This window comes from Ixodes scapularis, unplaced genomic scaffold (genome assembly GCF_016920785.2).
Source record: "Ixodes scapularis isolate PalLabHiFi unplaced genomic scaffold, ASM1692078v2 PGA_scaffold4__175_contigs__length_147842914, whole genome shotgun sequence".
Lineage (NCBI taxonomy): Eukaryota > Metazoa > Arthropoda > Arachnida > Ixodida > Ixodidae > Ixodes > Ixodes scapularis.
Window position 1 is genome coordinate 59,300,765 of NW_024609879.1, and position 27,378 is coordinate 59,328,142.

Consider the following 27,378-nt stretch of genomic DNA (forward strand, 5'->3'; position numbering starts at 1 on the left):
CGGAACGAGGAAACGTCCGAAGGGTTTCCGAATTTTTTTTTTCTTTTATTTCTCGTGCCGAGACGCTTTATCGAACCAAGTGGAAACCGCCGGCACTGCCACGCATCTCAGTATGACAAAAAAAAAGCGAAGGAGAAGGATACCTCGTCGTCTAACCCGCCAACGCACTTTTCCGCCAATAACGGAGCCGCCCTCGTTCTTTATACTTGCTACTATGTTGTTACAAATGCATGTACCACCTACCCCCTTTATGTAATGCGTCCTCAAAGACGCCCTTGAGGTAAATAAATGAAATTAAATTAAACAGATAAGGGATGCCATTTTTCCCTCCTTCGCCTCAACCTTGAGAGCTGCCCTGCTTCCAATCGTCGATGCTAAGGCCGGTCTTGCGCCACATGGCCAGCAGGTACGGCAGTCCCTGTCACAGAACTCTGAACGCGAGCTATTTGAACGTCATCACGGTGGCGCGAGCATTCACGGAGTCGCAAAGAGATCGCTTCCAGCATCGCAGGAACCCTCTCCCAGCTTCAGGCGAACGAATGGTTTTTACGGGAATAATTTCTACCAGAGCCACCAAAGCAATCCGTATACCTGCGATGGAGCCCCTACCACCCATTCCCGGAGCGAGAGCCCGTCAGCCTGCGATATATTCTGCGACCTCGCCCAGAACACCACAAGTGTGTCCCCGATAGATTTCCATGAGATCCGGCATCTCCACCCGTACCGGTTCTACTGTGATGCCATGCTCCCGAACGTACTTTAGGTCATACACCAACTAAACATTTTAGACAAACAATATAGAAAATGCAGCATGTTCTAAGATTATATTGTCAAGGAATCCATCTCCCTAAGCGCAGATGGATTTTCATCGGTGCGTGAATGGGAGATTTTGAAGCAAACAATGCGACTGAGTTTGCGTTTTTCTTGTTTTTTTCCTTTATTTGTTTGCATATCTTTTCCGCTTAGGGGCAGAGATAAAGGCATGGTGCCTGACGGAGCCTCTGCCCCCCCTTACAGTTTAGCAGCACAATATATACAGTCTACAAAATAAGAAACAAATATTGAACAAATAAAAGACAACTATGAAACAAATATGAAATAACTCTGGAACAATCGTGGAGCAAATGAAAAGCAACACTAGTCAAACAGAACATTAGTCACGCCACTATTACGAGATATACCAATATGAGCAAAATCTTTGCGATCACACTCTCACGGCACTACTTTAAAAAAAAGTATATTCTATTAACAAAAAAAAAATGAACAAATTGAACAGTCTACGCAAAGGACATTAGTTCAAATAAAGTATATGGTGGACACATCCTAAACCGCAGAGCACAAAATGTAATGTCATTTAACACCAGTATCTTTCTGCAATGTTTTTTGAAAGTATATAGCGCTTGATCAAAATATATGTCTATATCTGTTCTGTAAAAGTTCTAGTTATCTGATAGGTTAAGACTTGCCGACCGTAGTTCGACCTTGTGGCCGGCATCTTTCGCTTTGAATCTCGTAAGGTGTATGTATTCAAACTATTTGTTGGTGCGGTGTGAAGTCGGTTTACCTGTATTCATTGGAAGAGTTTGAAATAATAGATCAGGTCTGCCTTCAAGATATTATATTTCATAAATGGTGGCTGTGTGCCTAGATCCCTTCTATCCCCTTTATAATTTTCGCATATACGTAAAATCTTCCTCTGTGGTAGGATTAACTTATTGTAGTTTTTTACCAGTCGTTGTACCCCAGACCATAATGCCATAGCTTATTTTGGAGTAAAAAAGTAAGTAGTACAAGATCTGCTTAAGCCTAGTACGCAATAAATGTTGTATCTTAAAAATACACCCAGTCCCTCGAGATAAGTCAGCTTTGAGTCTATTGATATCTGTTGTCCATGAGAGGTCCTCACCGAACCATACACCCAAAAACTTTTGATTCATCACTTGCTCCAGTACCGTGCCTTCAAATGTTATGTGGACAGTACTGTCATCCCTTTCATTTCCCGGCTTAAAAATTACATACTTTGTTTCATTTTATTTAAATACTAGCGATTCAGTTCTAACCATTTGTATAGACCAGTGTCTGCTCTGTTCCATGGGCGCCGCCATGTTCGTTTATGCTGACGTCATGACACAGAAGGGGGGCTGCGTTTTTTGAAAGGCTCAGTTTCTTTTAGAAACCTTTGCCCATATCGTATACTTCGTTTCAGCCTAGGTCCGAGCACGGCCGATGTTATGAGCCGAAGGGCCAATCAAACAGCGAAAAAGGCACAGCGTCATGGTGTGCTCTTTGCAGTTGATAGGAATAGCCGGTATTCGCCGTCCCTCTTTGCGTGCTCCTCTGCCGGCTAGTCCTATCAAGCGCAGAGATCACGCCATGACGTTGCGCTTTTTGAGCTGTTTGACTGGTCCTTCGGCTCATAACATCGTCCGCGCTTGAACATAAGGTGAAACGAAGTATGGTGCAAGAACGTAAGAAATGTACAGTCATGAAGCTCCAAGAACCTTACCGACGCCAAGAGTGTTGTAAAAAGCAAAAATATTGTTTTATGCGCAGCCCCCCCCCCCCCCCCTTCTTTACAAGAGCCTGCGTTTGCGATTATTTTTTCCCATTTTTATCGCTGGGGGCTAGGATATCGGACACTGGTCTATATTTTCAACAGATATTCATTAGCTAGTGTCTCTATACCTTTTTTTTGTTGCACCAGAAAAGAAAATATTTGTGTCGTCGGCATACATTATTAGCTCCTGGTAAGCAGGTAGTTCCGTTAACTCATTTATATATACAAGGAATAGCAGGGGTCCTAAAATAGAAGCTTGGGGAACGCCATGATGAATTTTCATTTTGCTAGATGACTGATAATTTATGCATACAGATTGGTACCGATGTGAAAGATAAATTTTAATTAATTGTAAGGCTACACCGCGTACTCTGTTTATTTAAAGCTTTTTATGTAAAATATCATGTTGTACAGTATCAAATGTTTTTTCTCGTAAATAAGTATAAACCAAGCGTGATTAGTTTTCTTTCAATATTCTCAATTATTTTATGTTATGTGGATTAGTGCTAGTTCTGCAGACTTACCCTTCTGAAATCCATATTGAGCTGAGTTATAATATTGTATTTTTTTTCAAAAAAATTTCTCAGCCTATGATTGACGACACGCTTGAAAATTTTTGAGAATACCGGTAGCATTAATATTGGCCTACAATTATTAATTTTGGTTTCTCTCCCACCTTTATATACAAGAATCACTTTAGCTATTTTTAATTCATCAGTGAAATCACCGGACTCAAGCATCTTCATTATTATGTGGGATAAAACTGGACTTATCATGCAAACGGTACGATTAATTGGTAAGGCTTTTACTCCATCATCACCAGCCGCGACATCGGTCTTTAGACTAGTGATTATTTTATAAATTTCAAGCGGAGACGCTTGCATTAGCATAATAGATCCTGGTTCATTTCTTATCAGTAAACGGTCATCTGCGTGAGCATTGTTTCCCGTAAACTGTACCTACGTCAATAAAATAACGACTCATTTCGTCTGAAAGTTGTTTTCCGGTGACACTTTCATTATTAATTATTAATTCCTTCACATTACAACGCGGTTGCTCTCCGGAGGTTAGATTGTTTACTGTCTCGCATACACTCTAAAAAAAGTCTGTGCGTCTACTTTCACGTACAATACATGTTAGGAGAGCCAATCAGCGCAACTTAATAAGGCAGCTCAGCGAATGATGTTGCCGAAACATATATTCAGAGCAAAAACCGCAGTCTCAGTTGTGACATTAAGCAATGCGAAACGTCACGCTTGCATTGCTTAATGTCACAACTCAGACTGCGTTTTTTGGTCTAAACAGATGTTTCGGCATCGTCATTCGCTGTGATGCCTTAGTAAGTTGCGCTGATTGGCTCTCCGAGTGTAGTGCGGGAAAGAAGTCGCACATACCTTTTTTAGAGTGCAGCTTCCTATAGTCATTTTGAAGATGCATAATTTTATTTTAAGAATAATCACTTTTCGCTTGTTTAAGATCGGAGCTCAACTTGTTCCCACAATTCTTGAATTCATCCAGTAAACGGGGATCACGGTGCTTTATGAAGGCTTGGTACTTGCGGTCTGTTTGTTTAATTTGTTTATATTGATCGCCAGTAACCCACGGTTTTCTGGTTTTTTTAGGTCGTAGTCTAGGTTCACAAGGAGGAAAAGCTGCATCATATGAGTGTTTAAATTTAACCAACAATTTTCTGTAGGCAATCACTGGATCATTTCCTGTACAAACGTCATCCCAGATTTCTTGCCCTATTAAGTCGCTGAAAGTTCTTAGAGTTTCTTCGTTTATTTTGCGGTGCAAAACCCGTTTCAGTCTGAACTCTCGTCAAATATTCGAAAATATCAGTTGTTCAAAAAACAACCTTTTTACCTGATGCTTAGCAATCTTGGCGGGTTATCACATAGGTCATTTTCGCAACACACTGCCTTATACGCAGTGAGAAGTTCACATTTAAGTCTCGCATTGAACCATCAATACGCAACGTATATCGCATTGCTCGTCACAATACTCAACAAAGGGGGTATTCAAAAACAAGCTTAGAAGTGAAACGAGAAAGAATGAACAAACAATATTTTATGGCTAGCGCGCACCCACATCGGACGCGCTTGTGGCAGCATTACATGTGTGTTGTTATTCTAACGCGCACTTTAGTTGAGTCATAGAGCTTGCTGTCGCCGGAATATATTCAGGGATTCATAATATTATTTTCTGAATTCCTAAAAAACATTAATGTTTGTGAAATGTCGCTAGCTCATTTCAAACATGTCGCATAACAGGAAATAAAATTATATTCTGAAGGGCAAATGCATGGAGCACTATTTTTATATAAAGTCTCAATCATGTATGCAGTAATACCTTCCTACTCACCTAAACTTTCTCTACACCGGTTGAAAACATTCTAATGTGTCTTTTTTTATTCGTCTTTACATTAAAAAATGATCAGAAATAAACAATAATTACGCATTTTCTTAGAGCACAACCAAGGACTCAAACCGTAACCGTAACCGAAACGGAACATCGTTTAGAAACCTAATTCTTTCAGTAACCGTAACCGGAATAAAACCGTTATTTGAAATTTACAAAAGCCGTAACCCTAACCGTAAATTATTTACCGGTAACCGGTTTTAACCGATATTACCTGAAAATAGAAATATTAGGTTTTCTCAAGTATGACCTGGACTAGGGATCTTGAAATGTCGTGGCCATTTGGAAGAGTTACAGTCAGCGAGTGGTGCACCTGGTAATACATTTCCGTTCATATAACTTAAGCAGTAAGAATACTTCGTTGGAATCAGTGCTCGAACTTATAATAAAAAAGTCTATATTTCTAAATCCGCGAGACTCTTACATTGCTACATTTATTCAGTACGTGTCGCCTTCAGGGCATTACCTAACAAGTTAGAATTATAAGATGTCCACCCAAATCGGTTCTATTAAAACCAACGATGTTTCCGACATGCTGTGGCCAGTATGAAGAAACGGGGTAAATTGATCATCATGCAGATCTTCCGAAAAAAACAATAAAAAAACCTGGTATTCATTTACTATAAAACAGGCCGCGAGTTACGATTTTGAAACAACACAGAAAAAAAGAATGTCACAGGTTTGACATTGGCGTTTTGTGTCATATGTACATATTTACAGTACTCGCATATGATCGAGCCGAGAGCGGCGGAAGGAACAAGAAACGTTCGAAGGGTTTCCGAGTTTCTTTTATTTCTCGTAGCGAAGACGCTTTTTCGAACCGAGTGGCAGCCGCGGGAACTGCCACCCCTAGTGGAAAAAACCATTTGAAATTCAAACGGGTGGCAAACTCGTAAATCAAACGGGTACAAACTTGTCGACCCGTTTAGATCAAACGTGATTATGGGATACGGGTAGCCGTTTTAAACGGTACCCGCTCGACACGGTACCCATTTAATACAGGTGCCCGTTTGATACGGGTGCCCGTTTGATACGGGTGCCCGTTTGATACAGGTGCCCGTTCGACCTTGCACGTGACCACACGTTTGAACGTGCCATTCGAATCGTGAAATTATGCGCTCGCCCTAAACGGGGATCGTTCGGTAGGTTGGTTATCTTAAACTTATTTAAGACGTTCCGAAACTCATAAACCTATTTATAACATGGAGGAAACACGTAGAACAAATGTGCTCACGTAGGTGCTTGCAAATGGACAGGAAAACAGACACAAACGATTGTTTTCAATTCTCCTCAAAGTTTATTACGTCTTCTGTAGACAAGTACAAACGTGCGAGCGATCTGTGAAATGTAAGAGGCACTCTGAGCTTTTATACAACTGAGAAGATAGCAACCCAAACAAGAACCGAGAATTCTAGACTATGAAGGTAGACTTTCGGGAAATTATTCGCCCGGCTGCCGCGAGAATAGTGGCTGCAGAATTATATAGATAATCTGGAAGAGTACGAGTAGAAGAACGGTCAATCGTTGCCAAGAAGTAGGTTGCAGTGCACTTACCATAAAGATAGCGGTTTGAAAGATGTAATCCGTGATATTTGTCGACACGGTCAAAGCAGACAACCGCACAAACACAAATGAGAGGGAACGGCTTCTTGGAAGTTTCAACACGATGTGGCGCACAAGCTGTCAGTTGCCGAACCCAACCAAACCGCAAGAATTCCTGACTTCTTCGAAGAATCGCGTGTTGCCTATATAGACGTAGGACTTTTCGAACACTGATAGCTTTGGTGCACATCCAATACGTTGTCGAGAGACATCCTAATAAGACCGCAGGGTTAGGCGACAGATCGAAGCAGGTGGACGCGCGAAGTTCGAGCTGGAACTGACAACAAGCAGACAAAGAAAAAAGCGGCTGCTAGGCGCACCCTTCCGGATCTCGATGCTTAACAGCGTGTGGCTCGTGCGCGGCAGCGGGTCACGTGACGGGTCACAAGAGGGGAGGGAGGGGGCGAGGACCACAGGGACGGCCCCTCTCCCTCTCCCCAGGCATTCCAGTGAGATGTGTTTGTGTAACCTCAAAAAAAAAAAAAAAAAAACACGCGCGCACGCATTTTAGCACTTTCGAACCTTGGAAATGGCGGCGGGGTGGCCAGAAGCTCGGCTTGCGCCCGAGCAAAGAAAGTACTCAGCGCGAGCTCGTAGTTTGACTGCTGCAACGGCGGGCGTGCTCTCGCAATGCTCGATGTTCTTGCAGCCGCGTGTACTCGTGCTACCTTCGCTGCATCTTGAATTAAAGTGAAACGGAGTCTAGACGTACATTCTTTCACGCGGTCGCGTCTTCTGCGAAATAGATTCGAGCTGAATAAGTAAATTGAGGCAACAAAGATGGACAAAGTTTTAAAGTTCTGTCAAAAATATCGGCCCACCAACGTTGCCTGTTTACGTAAAACAACAACAACAAAAAAAAGATGTTAGTTTTAGTTGCAGTATAAGCGAACATCAGCGCAATTGAAATATAAATATAATTACTTGCATTCCTCTGAGGATCTGAAATCGATGAACCGGCGCTCCCAGCCTTCCGGAAACATTGGCTGCCACGGCTGAAACGCTAGGCGTGCCCACGCCGCCGATCTGTACATTCAGTATCAAACGGGCTCCAGAGAGCCGTTTGATTAAACCGGTGCAGTTTCCAACATTGTCACCGGTTTGAGCAAACGTGCGACAACTCTGCCCAAACGAGTCGCCTATTTGCCCAAACGAGAGACCCATTTGCCCAGACGAGCGACGCGTTTGCCAAAGGAGTGACCTGTTTGTCCAAACAGGTGACCGTTATGGCTCATACGGGGTACCCCTTTGAGCCATACGGGCGACCCCTTTGACAAACTGGTGACCGGTATGGTTAAACTGTTACCGGTATGAACCCGTTTATTTTCATGTAAGCGCCAAATGTTTTTTTTCAGCAGGCACTCATCTCAGTATGACAAGAAAAAAAGCCAAGGGGAAGGATGCCTCGTCGTCGAACGCGCCAACGCACTTTTCCGCCGTTAACGGAGCCGCCCTCGTCCAACAGGTAAGGGAAGCCATTTCTGCCCTGCTTCCAATCGTCGATTCGATGCCAAGGCCGGTCTTGCCCCACAAGGCCAGCAGCCTCGGCAGTCCCTGTCGCAGCACTCTGAACGCGAGCTATTCGAACGTCATCATGGTGGCGCGAGCATTCACGGATTCGCCAAGAGATTGCGTCCAGCATCGCCGGAGCCCTCCCCCTGCTTCCGACGGACGAATGGTTTCTACGGGAATAATTTCTACCAGAGACACCAACGTTATCCGAATACCTCCAATGGAGCCCCCACCACCCATTCCCGGAGCGAGAGTCCGTGAGGCCTACGACATACTGCGCGAACTCGCCCAGAACACCAGAAGTGTCTTCCCGATAGATTTCCACGAGATTCGGCATCTCCGCCCGTATCGGTTCTACTGAAATGCCATGCTCCCCGAACACCAGCACCTCATTTTCGATAGACTGGAACACGTTTACGTTGTGTCCAGAAGCAACGGGAGGACGGTTATCATATTCCAGATGTCCACGCTCGAATCCGACGATTTCATAAATCTACCCGACCAGCTATCCAACCAGCCTCAACGCGGACGCCGCACGTCTCGTGCTTCCGCGAACACCAGCTAGCGCCGAGGCACCAAGTCCAAGAGGCCCCGTAATACTAAGTGAGTCCGGCAGCTACCTTAGGTATTCGAGACCCTCCAGTGCCATAATTGACGACACGGTGTTTTCCTCGACGCTCCTGGACGTTTTCCTGGTCAAGGACGTTCACGCCTTTGCTTTTTGAGAGGCTGGCGTCTCGGCCGACCTAGCCCGTGCTGGATATTGGACCGAAGAAAACGGCCCATTAGATCCGAACTCGATGGCCACCGCCGCCAAGCGTATCCTGGAGTGGTTCAGCAGGACCGTTAGTGTCATCGAGCCCATCGGCGACGACGACTCCTTCGACACCTACGATGGCGAGGAGGAAAAACACACCGACACAAAAGAACACTACAGACAAACAAAGCGACAACGAAGACTCCGAGTCGGACCTGGGTAGCACCGCCTACAAGTCGCAAGCGACGGGACCTCCGCCGCCAGTCCACCCGACCCAGCAGGCACCCCAAGTCGACTGTTTAGTGTTTAGTGACGCATGTAGTTTTCACGGGCCGCCTGACTTCGGCGTACTTTCCATTTGATTCACGGCCCACACCTCTCTCCTTGACCAGGTGCCCACGATCGATGCCGCCGTAACCAACATGTTGGTGTCATCATCGAACGCTCCTCACGTGATCCGCACCTCAAACACGTCTTCCTCGTATCCAAGTCAGCTACCGCGTCCCGATTTGTCCTGTTGCGTTGCACTTGCTTCTTACCTCATAGCGCCTCACTCCTGTCTTACTCCGTTACCCCAGGCTGTCAAAATGAACCCCCTCCCACCCCATGCGTATATGGTGAAGCTCCACCTTGCCGAGGCATTTTACCGTATCAGGCTTCATCCCTCCTCCCGTGTCGGTTTGTCATTTTGAAATTATTTCACTTTGAAAATTAGGTAAAATTTTCAATATCTCAAAGTTCTTAATTCTAGCAAGTAGTCTAATTAGAAATATTAAGATAGTAGGTGGCCTCTGTGAGGAGGATGAAAAGATGCATAAAAAATCATATATCTAGATTTCTACATTCTGCTTCACAGAAATAGACAATGAAAGCTTTTTGAATCATAGGTTTTGAAGTGTAGAAGGCGTTCGCGTGTTTATTTTTATCAGGTGATATATTTTGGGGATGATATATTTACATCTTTAAATGCATTTTGAATAAATATTAGAAAGTTTGTAGCAGATTACACAACTCAACACGAATATAATATTTAGGTGAACTTTCATCGAAACAATTACGTATTATCGACTAAATTCACGAAAAAAACATGCACCATGTCAGACGTACTTTAGCTCATACAGCACCTAAGCATCTTAGACAAGCAGTATAGAAGGTGCAGCATTTTCTAAGATTCTAATGTCAAGCAGCCCATCTCCCTAAGCGCAGATAGATTTTCATTCGTACGTGAATAGGAGAATTTGAAGGAAACAATGCTACTGAATTTGCGCTTCACTCTGAACTCTCGTCAAATATGCGAAACGATCAGTCGTTGAGAAAACAACCTTTTCACTTGATGCTCTGAAATCTTGGCGGTTTATCACATAGGTCATTTTTGTAACACACTGCCTCATACGCAGTGAGACGTTAAGATCTGAGTCTCGCTTTGAACTATCATTTCACAACGTATATAACATTGTTCGTCGCGATACTGAACAAGCTTGGATGTGAAACGAGAAAAAATGAAAAAAATAGATATGGCGCGGCACACGCACATCGGACGCGCTTGGTGAAGCATTACATGTGCGTCGTTATTCTAACACGCACTTTTTTGAATCATAGAGCTTGTAGTCGTTGGAATATATTCAGAGATTCATAATTCATTTTCTGAATTCCCAAGGAACAAAAATGTTTTTGAGATGTCGCTAGCTCATTTTAAACATGTCGCATAACTGGAAAAACACAGGAAAGAAAATAATATACCAAAGGGAAAATTCATGGAGCCCGTTTGGCCCTATTAGTATGCAACGTCTCATTCATGTCTGTAGTAATACTTTCCCACTTACCAAAAGTTCTCTACACCGGTTCAAGATGTTCATCTATGACTATTTTATCCGTCTTGAGATTAAAAAGTGACCAACAATAAACAACAAATCCAAACCTTTGTGATAGAAAACGTAGTGTGTCCACCATGGAATGTTGAATTGTAATATTGAACAACCGAACCCTAAAATTCAGTGGTGCTGAAATCATCCGAACACTTAAAAATAAACTAAATACACGCGAAGATCTCCCACGTGATTGTCGCCACGGCGATCGTCACGCGGGAGATCTCTGCGTGGAGCCCTTGTATTCACATGGTAGAAGTTTGTACGGCCTATACATCCGGTGTTGACATGTCCATCAGCTTGTCGGCGAGCTCTACCAGCTGTTCAATCCAGATGTCGCTACCTGACGCCAAGATCACGCGCACGTTGTGCGGCAGACGCTCTACGAACAGGTTACGCAAGGACGAATCGTCGATTATAGATGTCTTCTCACCCATCCGCTGGTGCATGCGACGCATGAACTGGGCAGGTCGGTAGTCACCAAGTTCATCGGTGGTAAGGTGTTGTTGTAGCCGTCTTTCGTCAGAAGCTGCTGTGCGGCGGATTAGCTACCGCTTAAGGGTGGCGTAGGCACCGCGGTAGTTATGTCTGGTCGAAGGCTGGTAACGATTTGAGGATTTGAGGATATTTGGTGCGTTCGGCACTGATCTTCCGAGTCGCGAACTGCGCTTCCATTTGTAGAAACCACAGTTCGCGATTTGTAGGCCAGTTGGGTGGGAGCTTGAGGGCGACGACGGAGATGCCTTCCGCAGTGGCCGCTGATGTTGAGGAGTTGGCAGAAACATTTTCTTCTTCGAGGTTACTCGCAGTATTTGCGATCGGATTTTTTGTTTCTCCGGGTCGCCAATGTAGATACAAAAAAAATGTTCTATTGAATGCGTTTAATTTATTGAAGACTTCATAATAATAACAATATTAAAACTGCGAGCGACTTTCATGCGTCCTAACCAAGCGCTGCTCATAAGGCGTCTGCTGTCTTCTCTTCTCCTCTCTATTGCCGTGGGGGTGACATTAGGTTTTAGTTTACCCTCACGGTGTTCTGACCGGCTCGTGGGGCCGGTACCCGGGGCCCCCGAGTTGGTGTCGAGCAATTTCGGTGCGTGGCAGCTTCCTCCACGGCTTGGGAAAGCGGGTGGCCGGTAAGACGGTGTTGTGGCTAAAAGGAAATATTTTATAAAGGGGAATACATTCCACTCCGCTGATTTGCATTAGACAGAATGCCTACAGCACCGAATCAAACCCTGACGGAGGGGGGGAGGTCCACGTCACTGAACACGCGTGCACATCAGGGTGTTCGCGGCGGCCTCGGCGGTGTCGCCTTGGGGTTTCTCTCCGCCGCGCTGAGAGGTTTTCCTTTTTTTTCAGATGAACTATTATTATAATCAATCGCAGACATTGCACGGCCACGGGCTATGCTACGCCGGCGGTTAGTGCGCAAGTGTGACAACAACGTCAATTGTTTTGTGTTGTATTTTTGCTTCGATTTGGGAAATATTTTGGTATTTAGATGTGGGAGTAGTGGGGACCGTGTTTTCGGTTCGCGGCTGCAAGTACCGCACAGGACAATGAAAATACGTTTCCTTCCTACATTTTCCTCGGTAGGAAGACATTCAAGTCTACAGCTTTCATTATCTCCTCGTTATCGTTCTGACCTAATGTCGTTAAAGAATATAATTGAATATTTAATTCTAGCTGCTATAAATGGGCAGTTCACTGCAGGTGGGAAATATTGACGCCGTTTCCGAGAAACACAGAATGCAGTCTTTGCATAAAAAGCGCGCACGCTCCGATCACTTTCAAGGGACCGACTACTGGTACCCAAACATACAAAGTCAGGTGTAAGTACATACATACAGGCATTGTCGATAGTATAGCCCTTCATTCTTGACATCCGAGTGGACAGTTTAAAAAAGTTAGCTTCGTGGACTGTTTTTTAAGATCGTCGAAATTCGACGTGCTCGCGTGGCACGAACTCGTTCAAGCATCGACACTCCCTTCATCGACAGCACGTTTTATGGAAAACTTGTTTCATCGACAGCACGCTTAGAGAACTCTCGCCGCGCGTGCAGCACCTGGACCCGCGTCAATCTATGGCGACTACCCGTCCACGCCCCTTCGGGGTGGCAGACAGGCGGCTCACTAGAAAATGTTGCTAATTCGAACTATCAGCGAAACGTCGTTCGATGAACTGATTACAACCGTTCAAGCAAAAGGCTTGTGGTGGCGGACATTTTATGTCCCCGTTCTCTGTACCAAACCCTCCCGAGGCCGCACTATGGTACAATAGTAAATTCAACCTTGCAGACTAAAACAAAAAGAAGCGTGCCAACAAGGCGTCTGCCGTTCTGATCTCAACGACTAGACATCACTCAAAGCAAGAATCCTGGGAATGTCGCATGTGGCCAAAAGCGTAAGAATGTATTAATCAAACTATAATATCATCAATCAGACTTCTGAGTTTGACCCTTTGTGTACGCTCGCTCTCATTATCTGATAAAAGATGAACTTCACTTGCAGCACCCCTGTTGAGCCTGACCACTCAAACACAAACTACCGAGCCTTAAGTGGACATGCGGCCTCCAACCATGTTCGACGACGCTACATCGCTCCGTTATGCAGGACAGGCGCAGCGTGAGTAGGATTTACAACATCATTTGTACCTTTTTTCCAGCTTGAAGGTTAGCTTGACCCTTTGAGTACCCTCCTTCACATTATAATAATAATAATGTGTTTTATTTTCCGTCAAAAGTGTATGACGGAGGGAGACCGAGGAAAAAAGCTGCATGATGGAGCTTTTTCCTCGTTCTGATTCAAGATGCACTCAACTTACGGCACCCGTGTCCAGCCTGACAACTTTCAGTCATTCAGTAAGCAGAGGTTTTCTAAAGCATGTGTCACTTAACTCCCTGGAGCCATCTGGTGCCCATACCTCTGGGTTTACAGAAGAGCTAGACTGCCTTTTTGGCTCATACGAGTCATCTCAATGAAATAGCCTGAAGTCTTACAAGCGTGGACTCGAAGACGTATCGCCACACTAGGAACTCAGGAAGGAAATGGCGGCCAGCTACCGCGAGGTGCGGATTCTCAAATCCTAAGCCCAGAATCGAGCTTGTTTTGAAGCTTGGTTAGAAAATATTCATGGTGTCCGACCTCTCTGGTCAGAGCTGAGCGATCTTTACGGTTTTAAGTTTCTGTTGTTAAGAGCATTAACACAGGACTGCATTGAAAAGTTCTTCTCGATTGTTAGATTTAATGGGGAAATAACAGCAACCCTGATGCATTGAAGTTTCGCTCGATAATAAAGGCTGTAATGATGAATTTGCTGTAACCTGCTGACAAGGTAAACAGTGAACACGACCTAAGCGAATTCCTAGCGAAGAAACAGGACAGCGAATAAAAAAAATATAAGGTTCACCACTTGAAAAATCTCCCCAATGAGTAGTCAGCCAGCTCTAATTTTAGGTCTGGTATGATTCAAAGCAACACAGTAACGTATCTGACTAAATGGGCATTCTTCCAGCTGCAACACCAGGAGTGTATTGAAATACTAACCTCTGCTTCACCTGCATCGAGTGGCAATATTTTGCTTGCAATAAAAAAAAGAAAACCTTGATCTTGCTCTTATGTACTTTACTTTGGAAAATGCAAAGAAGTTTGGAACTGAAATCATAAGTCAGTTCAATCAGCATATGGAGGTATACTTGCTGAGTCGACAGCCAACGTGAAACTGAAGCTAAAACGTAAGATTGTCGTGTTACCAAGCCTGAATGTATGCGAACCATGCTGCACCTTGTTTGTCGACAAGATTCTAGAAGTACTTCTGAATGCCTTAATTGAAACCGAAAATGAAGGCATTCGCACAAAAATGAAGAAAAGAAACAAGATGGCCCTCAATGTACTGCACAAGCAGAGTGGTATTGTCTTTTTTCATTCGGTTCTTCAGCTATGTAGCATTTGTGACGTAATGCAAAGTTTTACACTTGCTTTTACCTTCAGTATTGAATACTGGTTGATGAAATGTGCTTGTTTAGTGTTAAATATTGTTTTTCTGTACACCACTGAAACTTGAACAACAAAATACTTTTTTTAGACTCCAAAAATAGTTCGAGAATGAACGTTTATACAGCTATCGCTATTTCTAAATGCAGTTGTCCCTCCTTCATCTGGGATAATTCCCTCGCATTACCCCGCTTTTCTGTTGGTGCTGGTAGTGCGTATCACTAACCAATTTTATTTCCAGATTATTAGGATATTAATGTTTCTAACTCACCAGATTTCATCACTCTTAAAATGTCTACATATCAACATATTTCTGATAGTGATATCCAATAAGCTTTGACCTTTTTATTCAGACGGTGTTTGCTTATAGCGCTTCAAATAATTTAATCTCAAATACAAAAATAATGAGGTTTTTTTTGTTTTTTTAAGCCAAGTTTATGTTAAGCGAAACTGAAATGGCTAAGAATTTTTCCACATCAGTAGGAATTTTAAACAACGTACCGCTACCGCCTGCACGGTAAAAACTTTGTTAGTAATATTACCAATTACAGTTTGATATTCTTATTCAACCCAATGCATCCGATAAACCCCGAGTTTAAGCAAACGTTAGTTTATTTTGGGTTTTTAAATTTGGTTTTTAAAATTAAAAAGAAGCACCACGGTTATGTTTATTTTACGTTTTGGGTTCAACAAACGATCTGTTATTTTCAGTATTGCGTATATTATTTCAGTGATGTGCGCCACTACCATGGTGTAGTTTTGGAATTTTGTATCCTATGAATGAGGAAACAGTATAGTTCTTCCTTTTGAGTCGCAGCCGGCTGTTAGTGAGCACAGCATTATATGTATATTTAATTTATATGCGCATATATGTATCAAATAAAATAACATGGATCAAAAGACGCACAATCGAACGGCCAGCCCGCGCCCACAGGGCACCGTCTTTTTAGGAAAAAATTAAAGCCGTTTACAACTCCCTGTAACGCCGAATTAGAGCGCAGCTTTTGAGGAGGAGGGAAAGGCACGGGGTGGGGGGTCACGTAACCTCGGGGGGGTCACGTGACCGCGGTAAGGGGGTCACGTGACCTGGCGGTTGTGACTTCGGGGGCTTGCATGCGACTCAGGTTGCATGCAACCCGAGTTGCTTGGGGGGGTCAGGTGACCTCAGGGGAGGTTGCGTGGCCTGGGGGTCACGCGACTGCGGGGGTTGCAAGCAACTCAGGTTGCATGCCACTCGGGTTGCATGCACCCGGAGTTGCTTGCAACACGTTGTTACGGTGACATGTACCACTAAGTTGCATGCAACTCAGGCTGCATACAACCTGAGTTACATTCTACGTGCGGTTACGCCAACGGCGACGGCGACGCCGCTCAAGCCGGAAACGGGCGCCTAAGAGCTGCGCTCTAAAAACCAGCCTAAAAAGTGAAAGCCGTTTACAACTCCCTGTAACGCCGAATTTGAGCGCAGCTCTTGAGGAGGAGGAGGAGGGAAGGGTGCTGAGGCGAGGGTAGACCCCTCCTCCTCCTCCTCCTCCTCCTCCTCCTCCTCCCCTCATACTTTAATATGCTCCGGGGGGGTCACCTGATCTCGGGGGGGGGGGTCACGTGACCTCGGGGGGTCACGTTACCTTGGGGGGTCACGGGGGTCACCCTGGGGGTCACGTGACCTTGATCTGACCTTTGAAGGGTTTCCGTGAACTCGGGGGTCACATCACCTTGGGGCGTCACGTGACCTTGGGAGGGGTCACGTGCGGGTCACCTTGGGGGTCACGTGATCTTGAGGTGAACTTGGAAGGGGTCACGTGACCTCGGGGTCACGACCTTGAGGTGTCACGTGACCTCTGTAGTCACGTGACCTGGGGTTCACGTGACCTTGAGGGGTGTCACGTGACCTTGGGGGGTTACGTGACCTCACCGGTTCACGTGACCTTGGTGGGACCTGGGGGTCACGTGACCTTGGGGTGACCTCGGGAGGGGTCACGCGATCTTGGGGGGTCATGTGACCTTGGGAGGGGTCACGTGACCTTGGGTGACCTTAGGTTACGTGACCTTGGGGTGACCTTGGTTACACCAACGGCGACGCCGCTCAAGCCGGAAACGGGCGCCTAAGAGCTGCGCTCTAAAAAAAATCACCATCATCATTATTGTCATTTACCACCCAATAGCCGGGACCTCCCCCACGATAGATGGCTTTGCCAAGCCGCCCAATTCAAAGAGGAAACGTAAAGTTTGCGGGACATCCAGCCATTCTACCTGGGGAAAACCCTGAAAACCCGTCCGCGCCGAGGCTATCGCATTTTTGAGGAGTGGAATATATTCCCCCTAAAGTATTTGCTACGAGCTTCTACAACGTCTTCTGAGAGGTCGTCGTCTTCAACGTACGGCACCATGGTGTCTTGTGTAGTTGTGGCTTCCCTACCGTATACGAGACTCAATGACGCCATTTCTGTTGGCTCTTGCACCTCGGTGTTTTACGCGAATGTTACGTCAGGTAAGCTGGCACCCCACGTTTTATTTTGTACGTCCACGTGCATCAGCACCATGTCTGCTAGAGTTTCGTTAAGTCGCTTGGCCACGCCATTGGTTTGAGGTTGGTATGCCGTGGTTCTGCGGTGGCTCGTTTGACTGAAGTGTGGAACGATTCCTATTAATTCGGTCGTGAAGGCTTTGCCTCGATCTGTGATGACGCTTTCAGGAGCACATTTGCGCAGGGGAATGGTAATTACGGAGAATAGAGCAACCTTCACAGAACTGATGTGGAGGAGGTCTGTGTTTGGGCTAAATGAGTTAGGCAGTAGGTAGCCACCATAATCCGTTTGCGGCCGGAGTCAGGCGTAGGGGTAGGGCCTAGCATATTGATTACCCCTTGTTAGAAGGGGTCTGTGGGGGGTTAATGAGCTTCAATAGTGCAGCACTCCTTGTAGGCAGTGTTCTTTGATGTTGGCATTCTCGACTGGTGCGTACGTAGTGAGGGAGATTGGTGGCCAGGCTCAACAGTAGTAACGTTCCTGAATTCTCCTCAGAATGCGTGTAATTCATATATATTCCGATGTTACTTAGTCCTGTGCTGCTTGAAGGATTGCGTCGCGGAGTGCTGACGGAACTAAAAGTAAATGCTGTGCCTTGTTAGGTGTCAAATATTGTTTTTAAGAGGACGTGGTTTCGCAGACAAAATGCGGATATGCCGCGCTTGAAGGTTTTTAGAACTACGATGATTGAGCCTTCAAGGAAATCGGTGAAGTTTCTTAGGTCGGTATCAACGTGCCGTTGTTGAGCGAATCTTCTAGAACTGATCGCACCCAGGAAGTCATCTTCGTCATCCATGTGTCTGGCGGCGGGTCAACAAGCGCCCGCAAAAGGCAGATAACGTCTAAGTGTTTCCGTCCTAACTTGTGCGTAACCGTGAATTCAAATTCTTCTAGTTTCAGGCTCCAGAGTGTGATACGTCCGAAAGGGTCTTTTAATCGGGCGAGCCAACAAAATGTGCCATTATCTGGGATTACATTGAACAGCTTGCCGCATATGCATGGTCAAATTCATAGATGTCCGATACATTTCAGTGAAATTCCTTTTCGGTCGTGGAGTGATTTTTCTGCCTTGAAGAAGAAATGACTTGCGTAGGCGGAAACTTATTTATGTCCGTTCTGTTGTTGAATAAGAAGCACGCCGAGACCTACAGAGATGGCTTTGGCATGTACTGCGTTTTCGGCTTTCTCGACTAGTAGGCCAGCAGCGGGGGCCACGAGAATCCCATTCGAAATGCATCGATTTGTTCTTATTCTCGGGTGAATAAGACATCATCATGTATCAAGATTATGATAGGCTCGGAAATTTGTCGAAAGACCTTTACAAAACGCATATAATAAGCGAACATTTTAAGAAACCTACGCACTGATTTCTTGTCAGCTGGCCGAGGGAAACGCGCAATGGCTGCAGTATTCTCTGGATCGCGATGAACGCCGTCGCTCCCACTCACGATGTGTACAAAAAAAATTAGATTTTTCATAAGCGAAGCTGCACTTCTCAGCTTTTAGCGTTAGTCCTCAAGACTAAATTGCTTCGAGTACCGTTTCGATTCTTCGGAAGCGCTCATCGAAATTCCTGGAGAACACGTGAACTTCTTCGAGATAAACAAGACAAAATTTGAAAAGACTTTAATATGCTACAAGTCGCTGTATCATTTCAAATCAGTGCTGGATAAAGTGCCACGTGTTCTTTATAAAGTGGAGAAAAGTAAAAACAACGCTCTACGTCATACCGGGGACATTCAATGAGAATATGCAAAATACTTAAACCTTCGTCGCAGGGCTCGCACAAGGAGGCTTCATCCTCACGCAGGAGGTAGCCATGGGTCAGGTGCGTGTGACCGATTCGCAGGCTACACAGTACCTTCTTGAAGAAACGTTATCTGTGTCGTGCGCTTTTCCATTCACCCAGTAGGGGTTTTACACCATGTAGCTTGTTATAAATTGGTGCATTCCATTCCTCTTGCCAGCACCGTCTTATCAGTTTTTTACTGATGAGCGGTAGTTGTTTGAGGAATTTAAGAAAAATTAGTTGATCTTTGGGCGCAGGTGTGCACAAAATGCTCACCTTCTTCGTTTCCTCTGATTCCAATGTGACTGGAACCAAGAAAAATCTATCGTCAATTTATATTTTAATGCAAGGGTTAATTTGTTCCGAACAGCTACAATAAGAAGACATTTTGATACTTTTAAAGATATGAAAAATGTTAACGCACTGAGAGAGTCGCAGTAAACTACTGCGAAGGCAACCCTATTTTCGATAATATGTTCTGCTGCCAGAAGCGGAGCTTACAGTTCGCCAGTCAGTATTGTTTCCGAGTTATTTATTCTTCTAACCTCTTCAACAGAGGGTCCCACCAGTAAAAAGCCGACATATAAATTTGTTTTTTGCCATCAAAGAAGCTGTTGAAACGATAGTATTTAGTTTGCAGATCTAAAAATTCTTGTTGAAGCACCTCGCATGGTGTTTCCTTTTTACTAAGTTTTGTCAGTGGGGGGTCACAATAAAAGAGGACAGGTTCCCACGGGGTAATCCTGTTGAGATGCTGAGCTACGCTGACGTTCGTATCCAGGCTTATCGACTCTGCTATTTCCTTATTTATTGTTGAAATTGGATCAATGGTGTTCGGCTCTGTTTTCGGAAGTCCTTTCAAAGCGAGGCCGCTTTAGCCTTCCTAGATGGATGTCCTGGAACCGAACCGATTCTCAACGAATACATGAGGCTCAAAGTTGCCCTTCTTTCTTAAAAAAAAAAAAATCATATGCTTCAACACAAAGACTATCAATAGGAGACGTACGGAAGTCTCCCGAGGCAAGCCGTATGACTGCGTAGTGAACAGGATCCACCATTTTCAGTGCAGACACCCTTGCCGATCTATAAACAATGCATTCATACTAGAGGCGAAACCCAAGGAGTGAGCGGTAAATACGCATCAGGCACAAGCGGTCAGATCCCCAGCACTTATGAGACAGAACCTCCAGGACATTTAATGTCTTTTGACTACTCTCCTTCAATTTTTTATGGCAAATGAAGATCAAGTTTCGGTCAAACATAAGGCCTAAAAACTTATCAGTCGTTTTGTTCTGGACTGGTTGGCCATAAATGGCAAACGATGGTTGCGGTATAACTTCCTGCTTCCGTGAAAAAGTAACACAAGCTAACTTTTCAGTAGAAAATTTGAATTAGTTTCTGTCTGCCCAATTAACGATGTTGTTAATTGCTACATGCACCAGCTGTTCACAAATAAATTGATTACAAGAAGACAAATAATTCTAGCTACTATCCACATACAAGAAATACTGGACTGATTTCGGAATAACATGTGCAAGAAAATTAATTTTGACTATAAAATGACTAACACTAAGCACACTACCCTAAGGGACACCATTCCTTTGAAGGAATTCTCTAGAAAGTCTGATTCCTAGTTTAAATTGAAAAGTAGGGTGTTCTATATAGTATTTAATACCTGCGAGCATTGGACCACGAATGCCAAAGGCAAATAGATCAATGAGAATTCCATGACGCGAGCAGTATCATTGGCCTTCTCTAAGTCAAAGGATACAGACAGACAGAGCTGTCGATTTCCAAAAGCCTCAAGGACGGTGGTTTCCAGCCGTACGAAGTGGTCTATAGTTGACCTGGAAGATCGAAAGCCACAATTAAACTGATCAAATGGGCCGTGTTTTTATAATATATACATTAACCTCTTAATGACCATCGTTTTAAAGGTTTTTCCAAAGACAGCTAGTCAAGGCAATGGGCCTGCAACAAGCTACTTTGGAAGTATCTTAGGAAGGCTTTACAATGCGAATGATATGAGCATTGTTCCATGCAAGGAGCAGCAAACCCTCTTGCCATCAACGAGGTAGAGGAGCTTAAAGCGATAAACCGGGGTTCCGGTTTGCACTCGAAAGTGACCCCCATAAAGCCGCTGCCATTGTATGCCATTGCACGCAAATTTGACCACTCATCACGTGACCAAACCAAATACGTTACGTCGCAGGAAAGATGGCAGCGCCCAGGCAGCGGCTGGTCCCAGCTGGGCCGGAGCTTGTCGGATGCTTTGTTCGTTGTCGTTCGTATCGGCGAACTGATTTCAGGCGCGGAAGCCTGAGGCCGGTCGAAAGGGACTTCAGAGTTCAGCGTGGTGTCTGACGTAGGTATAAAGTGGAAATAAGGAGGAACGGTGTGCATTTTGCTGGTGACCGAGGGGATATTGCTACAAAAGAGACAATTGGCCCTACGTTGCTCGAACCTCGAGTTGATTCGGATACCGCTAGGATAAATTTTAAGGCGACGATTCTGTGCTTTCGTTTACCATCAAAATCTTCTATGTTTGCAGCGAAGCGTGTGCAATATATCTGGATACACACTTTAGTGACGGAAATTGCGTGAGTCGTGCTTGGCAGTGTGCAATCGTGGTGCGCTTCGTTGAAATAACCGAAGGCTCACTTTGGTTGTGCGGCGCACCAGAGAGCTGCCTTCAAGCTGGTAGTCCCTGTTCCGTGCTTTAGGTGATGCTGTGCTGCTTCCTATATTGTTCTGGCGTAGACCTGCGCTTTCAGTTGCAGTTAGTATTGATTCCACTTGTCTGTCGCACGTTTCGTCGACACAACTTTAATCAACACTCGATACGCGAATTGCAAGCTGAATGGACATTTCATCGCGCCTCTTATCTACACAGTCTACCCATTCACGCCGCTTTGCGACGACAGTCTGCTACGGCTCATTACCAGAAAGGTGGTTCCACATCCATTTAAAGTTCAGTTCGTACACGGCAGTCGCCAAAAGTGAGGATTTATTCGGACAGAACGCCACTAAAGCAATGCAGCTTCTTTAGTGGTTTGAATATAATTCTCTCCTTTCAGTATTGTTATATTGTCGCGGATGCTTGATCCAGTCCTATCTTCCATCAATATTTACTAATCTGGAAAGTTAGAGGTCATTCTCTGCTGTCGTCGTGTGTTATGGTGGAGGTGCTGGGTACTTTACTCTTAGCCCTTCACCCTGTGTGCATCCTGGTGGCTCCAGAGCCGAGTTGCCCGATAACGGGACACGTGTGGCAGACTATCCTGCTTCTTAAATCCCGCTTCTTAAACCTTCTTAAACCAGGTCCTAGCCCGAGCTTGGCATGAAAGCCGCAAGACGAGGGAGTACCACAAGGACGAACCTTGGAAACACACCACGAAGAACCTGAAATCCGGGCCAGTCGCTGCTACCAGCAAGAACCACCGTAATTTCGTATTTTGCCAGAAAAACAGAAGGCGTCTAAGACAACAATAACAAACCTGTAGCAACAAACCGTGTCCGCTCCCACTATTGTTTGCGTGCCCATCGCACCTCACACTCAGACTCCATTGCACATAGGTGTGTGAAGACGTTGAGGGCTGGATTGAACAACATGGCTGTGTCGCCCACCACAGTGGGTGGACAGACAACCAGCTCCTGCAGAACCCATACTCCTCGTGAAAGAAACCGCAAGGCACTGGTTTGAAAACCACGAATTCTCCTTAACGTCGTGGGAAGTTTGCAAGATCGAGCTAAAGTGTACGTTCATCAGCCAACATTGACGAGAGAGAGCCGAATTTCTTATTTTGTCCAGGACACGGCCCCAACGAGAGCGTCATTGCCTTCGTGGAGGATGTTTTGCGCCTGATCGAGCGCCCATGCCGACCCGGAAGTTACAGAAGACAAAAAGCTTAGAATCCTATGTCCTTCGTGTCAGGGACAACACCTTCCGCTACCTCGTCTGCAACCCCCCGAAAACATTCGAAGGGTTCATATCGCCAAGGCTTGCATCATTGAATGTGCACTGCATGCCGAGCCTCTCACAATCAAAAGCTTCCCGGCGTTTCGACACTCTAGGCATATAGCTGCAACTTCGACGCCAGCCTCCCAGGCATCCGCGACATCATCCACGACATTGTCCGGGAGGAGATCAGGAAGGTACCTCCTGCCATCAGTTGCCCGGCTTTTATTTGATTGCCGAGATTGTTTCGAAAAAAGTTCGACAGGCGATTCGACCGCACACTTCTGCGAGCGAAGCGTCATCGGACGAACCGAAAGTGACTAACGCCACAATGGCACGATGACCGCCACCGGCTGTCCCTTAGTATTCAGTGCCAATTCAATGAGACACGCCAACGCCGAAGCATTCTCGACATCGGGTGTAGGTCTGTGCTGAACAAAGTACACCGAGGAAACAAGGTGTTGCGAATGGCCGACCGAAAACCACTCTGCAACCGCTGCAAGAGGCCGACCATGTCCATTGGAGTTGCCCATAAAAATGATTGTGCCTGCAAGGGTTTGTGCCGAACGACCCCCGACCACGTCTCGAGGAGCGACCGCGGGACATTGAGGATTATTTTTGGCAGTCTTTGGCCATGGGGCCGACATTACCCGGATTTTTTGATCCCCATCACCTCGACGGGAGGTAAGCACGACAAAGCAGGTAAGCGGCAATGCAATGACAGTTGATTTGGTGTGGGTTGTCATCAGAGGAGAATGCGTAATAGTTTCCTGGCACCAATTAATCATCTATGTCCACGTCACAAAGCACACAATTTCTAACTTTGAGGGAGAATGCCGCTGAGTGATTTGAAGAAATAAAAAAGTTTTTTGTTCTCAAAAGTGGACACCAAGCATCCCCCGACTTCACTTTGCCACACGAGAATTACGTAAGTTGCACAGGTGGCAGGATGAAGAAGGAATCGCCATTACGAAGTGGAAGTGAAAATTGCTTGGATAACAAACTAACATTGTTGCCAGCCATCAAGACAACGGTACAGCAAAAGGCACAGCCACGTAAGCAATACATGCCCGAGCTCGCTGCATTGACGCAGAAAACCACCAGGAAATTTTGCGGATTAGAAGCCAGCCCTGCAGCATCAGTGCATCAATGTCAATGGCCGCACATGACGTATGATTACAACACGGCATGAGTTAGTCAAAGTTGCCACTCGACCAAACTGAACACCGACGTGCCAGGAGTGTCATCCGACAACAAGGAGCATAGGTACTAGGAGTGAACGCCTGCATGAGACTGCCGCAGAAAGAACTTGTTATGAAACCATTTGGTAAGAATCAATAATTATGTAATCAAGTGTAAATAAACGTATTTGATACACTAACCAAATAAACATCTTTCCGCTTGCCTTTACGCCTTCAGGGTCTACACACCAAGAATTGTGTTCTCGCCACGCGGCGGAGCATTTGAGGACACTTGCATCTCTCATTCCCCAATATTATGAAATGGGACAAACAAGACTGACAGGCTTGTTGCATGGGGTTGGACTCCTTCCACCTCTCCTGAACATGTGGTGCCTGGAAAGCAAACTCCAGTGATGTGAAAATGTTCTTTATAAATTCATTCCCTTGAAAAACACCTGGAAGCATTGCAAATATGATATTTAAAACTATACACACATTATAATACAATTATAGCACACTGACGTTAATGAGCACAAAACGGGTCCAGCTGCTAAAATAAATATTACACTCGTAAGAAATATTTATTCCTGTAACTTGTTAATAACAAAGATGAACATACTTCCGAGCATCTAGTTTAATAGTATGTTTTGATGCATTGTTATATAGCAGGAGACTGCAATAGGCGACATCGGCGGACGAGTGGGCTAAAGCGCACACCCAGCTCGACCCGTGTGGAGCGAAAGCTCGCGCTGCAGAACCCTGGGATTCTGGGCTCGAGCCCCACCCCTGCCCGTTTCGATCTGGATGAGCATCTTACAGGCGTGCGGTCGTGTATCAGTACTGCGTGAGCACGTTAACGACCCCAGATTAGCAGTCGTACTACACTGGCGAAATTGCTCATCTACGGTGTAAAGCTGTGTCACCCCTACTGGCAGACCGACCTTCCAATGTATAAATCACTTTGACTTCTATTTTTTGACCCTTTGCAAAACCCCATGAAGCAACAAATCTGTGACCATTTGTTTTCGGCGTAAATCACACGAATGCGCCTCAGTTCACGTCGAACGATAAAGCCGCTTTCGAGTCCAATAGGCACTGAGCCGAGTTCACTGTGATGCCTGACATGACATTCTTGTTGAACAACTGCCCAAAGTATGAAGCCCTTGGGTACTTAGAGTAGTAGCTACTGTAATTCGTTTCATCACAATTTGGCAAACGGCGAAGGCCACAGTCTTAGTGAGTCAATACGCACGTTGGAGAGAGACACGTGACAGCTTATCATCAGAGTGCTCGTCTGCACAGATTTGTCACACACCTTCACTCCGCCTCTTCGATCGGCTCGAGGGGGCTGTGGCCGTTGCCCTTTTCTAAGTTACCACGAAACGAAGTATAGGCAGCCTATACTTTTGAAAAAAGTCTATTGAAGAGACTGAAAGGAATGGTAGTAAATATATTTCAACAAGACTGCTCTTCGGGCAAGGGATAAACACAAATATTCATCATGTCCAGCTAATCAGAACAAGCTTACAATTGACACACTAATGCACTGCACTCGTGACGAAAAAAGGTATTGCTGCAATAAATCCCGCAAAAGAAAAAAATGTGCAGTTAATCTTTTACTTCCGAGTTGCGTTACATGTAACGAATTGCTGATATGTGTGGTTCTATCTCTGGAACTCTGAAGGTGTGAAAAGTGTGGCTGCATTTTTTAAAGACTCTAGATGTTAGAATGATAAGTTAGACAGCCATCGAAGAGGAGTATGATTATACACATTGAGGTTACTTTGGACCATTCATACCGATCGGCGATGTAAAGAGCCTGCTAATACTAACTTCCAAGGGACATCGGATGAAACAATTTGTGCACTGATCAATCAAGAATGTGAAGACTTGCTGCGTTCTGAGTTCCAAGAGGACAAACAAACTGTTTTATGAACATAAGTGATGAACGTTGTTCCGAATAATTAGTACGAATGGTTTGTAAGAGTTCGCATGCACATCAATTAAGCAAACGCCAGCTTTTCACTTCGAAAAAATAATTGCGATCGAATGCTGAATCGTCCACTAGAACAAAAGGTTAAAGATCGCAGGAGCTTTCTCGCTAAACGTTTTTTATGGTTATACTGTGACGCAGGGCTGAAACGCCTGCCCATAGGCCCTAACGCGACGTACACCTTTCGCTTCGATTCTCAAACATTCTAACGTTCAAACGAAGCTAGAAAACGCGAATATTTATGCTAGAAGTTATATGGTAAGATTGCTGACAAGTACAAAACGTAAAGGTCGCTGGAGCTTCCTCGCTAAAAGTTGCTGTTATTATGCAGTTACCCAGGGCTGAAACGAATTCCCTCTAGGCTTTACGTCCGACGTATACAATTCGTGTCGATTATCACACATTCCGACGTTCAAACAAATCTAAAAGAATGCGAACATTTCATGCCAAAAGCGCTCAATGTTGTATCGATCCTCGATCACATCCGAGAATCCGAGTACCGGTACGGCGATACGGAGCTGATGCTCTCTCACAGGCGTTAATATCCAGATGATCCAGTGCGATCTTCCGCAAAAATGGTATAAAGTCTCTATTCGTATTTTCATATTATAGTTCCGTCAGCGAGCACGAAGAAGCCCGAAGTCGTCGGAACGCAGCTGCACATCACGGCTACCGCGCACCGAACAAACTGGCATCCGCCAGCTCTGGGCGCTGCGATCTTACCGATGAAGTCGTGGCTCTTGTGAGGTCACGTGAGGAGTGGTCACATTTGAGTACTATGGCCGTGTTCCAAAATTTACTCGATCTTACTCCAGGGTAAAGGTTTTGTACCTTGGCGTTCTAAAGCCTACCCCCGTCCAGCGTTTTTCAATCTGTGTTGTACGTGACGCGACACGCCGGAGGAACTCTGGTCCATTTGGGTAAAATTTGGCACACGGCGAATATGGCGTCACCCGGGGGCGGGGGGGGGGGGGGGGGGTTGCCACTTCCGAACTTCCGTTTTATCACTCTAAGCCCCTCTGCCTCGTTGTTTGCCATACACGGTTAAAAAGAAATAGAACAATGTCCAAGGTAGAGCGGCGAGCTGCATACGCGTATGGTAGTTAATGCCATCTGACCCCGCTGCTAAATGTTTAGAATTAAGGAGAACCATTTGAAGTTCAAGTAGTGAGAAAGCGGAGTTATATATACTCCTTTTTGCCTGCTCTTGTTTTAA